This window comes from Tachyglossus aculeatus, unplaced genomic scaffold (genome assembly GCF_015852505.1).
Source record: "Tachyglossus aculeatus isolate mTacAcu1 unplaced genomic scaffold, mTacAcu1.pri SUPER_30, whole genome shotgun sequence".
In the NCBI taxonomy this organism is placed as follows: domain Eukaryota; kingdom Metazoa; phylum Chordata; class Mammalia; order Monotremata; family Tachyglossidae; genus Tachyglossus; species Tachyglossus aculeatus.
The window spans coordinates 293,656-299,122 of record NW_024044837.1 but is presented as its reverse complement, the minus strand read 5'-3'; the positions used below and the strand labels follow the sequence as shown (position 1 = coordinate 299,122).

Here is a 5,467-nt window from a genome sequence, read left to right as displayed (position 1 = left end):
GGGAGTTGCTGGCAAGAGAGAGGGCTTGGTTAATTTACTCATTCATTCAATCATTCATTCAATCAATCGTGTTTATTGAGCGCTTACTGCGTGCAAAGTACTGAACTAAACGCTTCGGACAATATATCAATAAACAGACACATTGCCTGACCACAACTAGCTTTTCGGTCTAGAGGGGAAGAAAGACATTAATTATCAATAATTATTTTTTTATTTATTTATCAATAAATAAAATTACAGATATATATAAGTGCTATGGGGCTGGGAGGGGGTGAATAAAGGGAGCAAGTCAGGGCGATGCAGAAGGGAGCGGGAGAAGAGGAAAGGAGGGCTTAGTCAGGAAAGGCCTCTTGGAGGAGATGAGCCTTCAATAAGGCTTTGAAGGTTGAGGGAGTAATCGGTGAGAAAGACAAGCTTCCTTTCTTTGCCCCACAAATCCTCCACCTTGTGACTTTTGGGGGCCCAGCTGAGCTGAAAAAGGAGAAGGGAAATGTTTCTGTGGTTGTCACACCACAGTAGAGGCATTCATTCATTCAATCGTATTTATTGAGCGCTTACTGTGTGCAGAGCACTGTACTAAGCTCTTGGGAAGTAATAATAATAACAATAATGGCATTTGTTAAGCGCTTACTATGTGCAAAGCACTGTTCTAAGCGCTGGGTACTGTTCTAAGCTCTGAGTCGGCAACACATAGAGACGGTCCCTATCCAACAGCGGGCTTGCAGTCTAGAACCTCACGAATTTGCGTGTCATCCTTCCGCAGGGGCCATGCCAATCTTCTCTGTATCATTCCAATTTTAGTATATGTGCTGCCGAAAGACAAGAAATAATAAGATCGCATTTTTTCGCATAGCACTTTTACATTTCCAAAGCACTTTCACGTCAGTGATCTTATTTCAGCCTCACAAGAGAGGGGAGTCAGAAGGACCTGGGTTCTAATTCTTACTCTGCCTCTTGTCTCCTGTGGGTCCTTCGGCAAGTCACTTCACTTCTCACTGCCTCAGTTACCTCGTCTTTAAAAATGGGGATTAAGAATGTGAGCCCCACGTGAGACAGGGACTTGTTCCATCCTGATTATCTTATATCTACCCAAGCACTAAGTATATTGCTTGAAACATAGTAAGCAATTAACTAATACCATCATCATCATCATTATCATCTGGAAAATGGGGATTAAGACTGTGAGTTTATATGGGGCATGGACTCTGTCCAACCTGATTAGCTTGTATCTCCCCTAGCATCAGAAAAGTGTGCGGTACCTAGTAAGTTCTTAACAATACCATAAAAAAAGAAAAGAATGGCCACAGTGGTCAGGGAAGTGTGTGGAAGATGGGAGGTAAGTGAAGGGCAAGAAGAGAGCGAAGGGACGGAGGGAGATCGGTGCAGGGCTAGGAAACATCTCAGGGGCTGCTGGCAGGGCAGAGATAGAGAGGACTTTCATCCTGGACGAATGGATGCCCCCGCAGGACCCTCCCCAGGGCGGCCTTCATGTCCCGGTTCCTCAGGCTGTTAGATGAGGGGGTTCAGGGCGGGGTCACCCTGGTGCTGAACATGGAAACCTGGAGGTCCAGGATTGAGGCGGAGTCTTACACGGGCTTGAGGTAGGCAATGGTGGCCATAGAGATGAAGATGGTGACGACTATGAGGTGGGGCAGGCAAGTGGAGAAGGCTTTGGTCCAGCCCTTGGAAGACGGTATCCAAAGCACGGCCCGGAAGATGCGCGCGTACGAGACAACAATGGAGACTAAAGAGATGAAACTAAAATTGGCACCAACGGCGACACTGGTATCTGTGACAACGTGCGTCCCAGAACCAGAGACCTTCAGCAGGGAGTGGACATCACAGAAGAACTACTGGACCTCGTGGAGTCCGCAGAAGCCTATGGAGAACGTCCCTGATGTGTACATTGCCCTATTCAGCCCCGCTCTGAGCCATGAGATTGCAGCTGGTTTTACGCAGGCCACTTGGTCGGCTATTACCTCATAGCGCAGGGGGAGGCAGATGGCCACGTAGCTGTCATAGGACATCGCCGTGAGGACAAGCAGCTCTGAGCCGGCAAACAGGACCATCAGAAAAACCTGAACCACAAAGCCCCAATAACAAATCGAACGTTGGTTTGTCAGAGAATTGTTGATGGACTCGGGGACGGTGACAGAGATGAGGCAGAGGTCTAGGACGAACAGGTGTCAGAGGAAGAAGTACCTGGGAGGGTGGAGGCGCCGGTAGAGGGTGGTGACGGTGACGATGAGGGGAATTCTCATCTGGGCCGCCAAGTAGACCAGGAGTAACAGTGCGGCGTGGACCAGCTGAAGGTCCCGGACCTCCGAGAATCCCAGGAGCAGGAATTCTGTCACAACTGTGAGACTGGCCATTTTCTTGGAGAATCTGCAGGTTGTCTGAAGAGGCACAGAGAGGGGATTTATTTCCTCAAAGAAATCTGAAAGATCTCTACTATGAAATGGGGATTTGGGACTTTCTCATGATAATGATGATATTTGTTGAGCACTTACTTTGTGCTGAGCACTATTCTAAGCATTGCGGTAGTTACAAGGTAATCTAGTTGTCCCACGTGGGGCTCACAGTTTTAATCCCCAATTTACAGATGAGGCAACTGAGGCCCAGAGAAATGAAGTGACTTGCCCAAGGTCACACAGCAAGCAAATGGCGGAGCAGGATTAGAACCCACCTCCTCTGACTCACAGGCCCATGCCATTTCCACTAAGCCACGCTGTTTTTCTATGTGGAACATGGACTGCGTCCAACCCAATTTGCTTTCATCTACTCCAGAGCTCAGTACGGTTCCTGGCACATAGGAAGCACCTAGCAAATAACACAATTATCAATATTATTATTATAACAAGCAGCATGAGGAACCTGGCAAGAGGTGTTTTCTCATCGCCATCACCCCCCTCAGCCCCCACCAGACTCAGACTCACCGGAGCCGTTCAGTAACGAAGACAGTGACTGCAGAAGTCTAGATGCTCAGTCTCTGTCCTCTTTCCCTCTTGAGCATTTGTAGCAGTGATGGGAAAAGCTCTGTGACATAATCGGGACTCAGTGGTCCTCTGATGACCTCAGTGTCCCCTCAAAGAAGGCATCCACTGTTTCCGGATGATGGTTGTGGGGAGGGGGTCCCCAGGGAGGACCAGCCCTGGGCTCGGCCCGAGAGACCTCGTTACCTGGGAGACCCCGTACCCCATCGGTGACATCATTCCCGAGGTTCAGCAGGGCTCAGACTGTGCCACTAATGACAACTATGGTATTTGTTGGGCTCTTACTGTGTGTCGGGCATTGTTCTAAGCTCTGGGGTGGGTACAATAATAATAATAATGACATTTGTTAAGCGCTTACTATGTGCCCGGCTCTGTACTAAGCACTCAGGCGCAGTCCCTGTCCCACATGGGGCTCACAGGCTCAATCCCCATTTTATAAATTTTACAAGTTCTCTAAATGGTAGGGGATTCCTAACGGCAATTTTCCAAGACCACTGCATTTCCCTCTCTATTCCCGGGAACACGATGCCACTTGTGAGGCAGAGGAATGGGAATAGAGGACATGAAACAAAGGACATCTGTGAACTGAAACTAAAGTTACAACACATAAAGTCACTGGAAGAGGAATTTGTACCGGACAGGGGACAAGCCAATCAATCAATCAAGCAATCGTATTTATTGAGCGCTTACTGAGTGCAGAGCACTGTACTAAGCGCTTGGGAAGTACAAGTTGGCAACATATAGAGACAGTCCCTACCCAACAGTGTGCTCACAGTCTAGAAGGGGTAGACAGAGAACAAAACGAAACATATTAACAAAATAAAATAAATAGAACAGATTTGTAAAGTAAAATAAATAAATAAATAGAGTACTAAATATGTATAAACATATGTATATATATATATATATATATATATATATATACAGGTGCTGTGGGGAAGGGAATAAGGTAAGATGGGGGGATGGAGAGGGGGACGAGGGGGAGAGGAAGGAGGGGGCTCAGTCTGGGAAGGCCTCCTGGAGGAGGTGAGCTCTCAGTAGGTCCTTCAAGGGAGGAAGAGAGCTAGTTTGGCGGATGGGCAGAGGGAGGGCATTCCAGGCCAGGGGGATGACGTGGGCCGGGGGCCGACGGCAGGACAGGCGAGAACGAGGCACGGTGAGGAGATTAGCGGCAGAGGAGCGGAGGGTGCGGGCTGGGCTGTAGAAGGAGAGAAGGGAGGTGAGGTAGGAGGGGGCGAGGTGATGGAGAGCCTTGAAGCTGAGAGTGAGGAGTTTCTGCCTGATGCGCAGATTGATTGGTAGCCACTAGAGATTTTTGAGGAGGGGAGTAACATGCCCAGAGCGTTTCTGGACAAAGACAATCCGGGCAGCGGCGTGAAGTATGGATTGAAGTGGGGAGAGACACGAGGATGGGAGATCAGAGAGGAGGCTGATGCAGTAGTCCAGACGGGATAGAATGGGAGCTTGAACGAGCAGGGTAGCGGTTTGGATGGAGAGGAAAGGGCGGATCTTGGCAAGCCAACTGGAAATAGCGCAGCCTAGCTGTTAGAACACAGACTTGCAACCCTGAGGACGTAATGCCCTCTTGTCCCCTTTTCTGCTGCATCACTTTGAGCAAGTCACATATCTTCTCTGTGCCTCCGTTTCTTCATCTATAAAATTGGGATGAAATCCTATTCCCTCCTACTTATTATAATAATAATTATAGTATTAGTGAAACATTTACTATGTGTCAAGCACTGTTTTAAGCACTGGGGTAGATAACAAGTTGATCAAGTCAGACAAGGTCTCTGTCCCATTTGGGGTTCACCGTCCAAGTTGGAGGGAGAACGGGTACTGAGTTCCCATTTTGCAGTTGAAGAAACAGAGGCACAGAGAAGTGAGGTCACTTGCCTAGGTCACACAGCAAGCAAGTGGCATAACTGGGATTCGAACCCAGGTCCTCTGACTTTCCAGGCCCATTCCTTTTCCACGAGGCTATTTGTACTCTGAGCCTTTTGTGGGACAGAGACTGTGGGACAGGGACTGTGTCCAACCCGATTACCTTATATCTACTCCGGTGCCTAGTACAATGCTTGGCACACAGTAAGCTCTTAATAAATACTGTTTTTAGTTATAGTAATAGTAGTAGTATTGAAACGGGGCTGTCCGGTATAAAACTACTGCTGACCACCCGAGTCAGAGAGAAGGCTGGAATCCAGGAGGGGAGTTGAGCCGGGAGGGGAGAGGGAAACGTGGTTATCAGGGAAGGTACCACATGGACCCCGCTGCTCCCGGAAGGATCCTCTCCTCAGAGCGCCAGAGATGCCCGCCATAGACGCCCGGGATTCCATTCCCTAGAGGCCCGCCATCACACCGCGTGGCCCCCGCTGCTCCCGGAAGGCTCCTCTCCTCCGAGCGCCGCCATAGACGCCCTCTGCTTCCACCCCCACCCACTTAAGCGACCTTCCTTATAGTGCTCCCCAACCCCCCTT

The 5,467-nt window shown here is 49.1% G+C and overlaps 1 non-coding gene across 1 annotated transcript; it reads right to left on the bottom strand.

Annotated features, from left to right (window-relative positions):
- Positions 1 to 718: 718 nt before the first annotated feature.
- LOC119921854 lies at positions 719 to 821 on the bottom strand. The gene has a single exon (XR_005448593.1). It is a non-coding gene; the product is annotated as a U6 spliceosomal RNA (small nuclear RNA).
- Between the last annotated feature and the right edge of the window lie 4,646 nt (positions 822 to 5,467).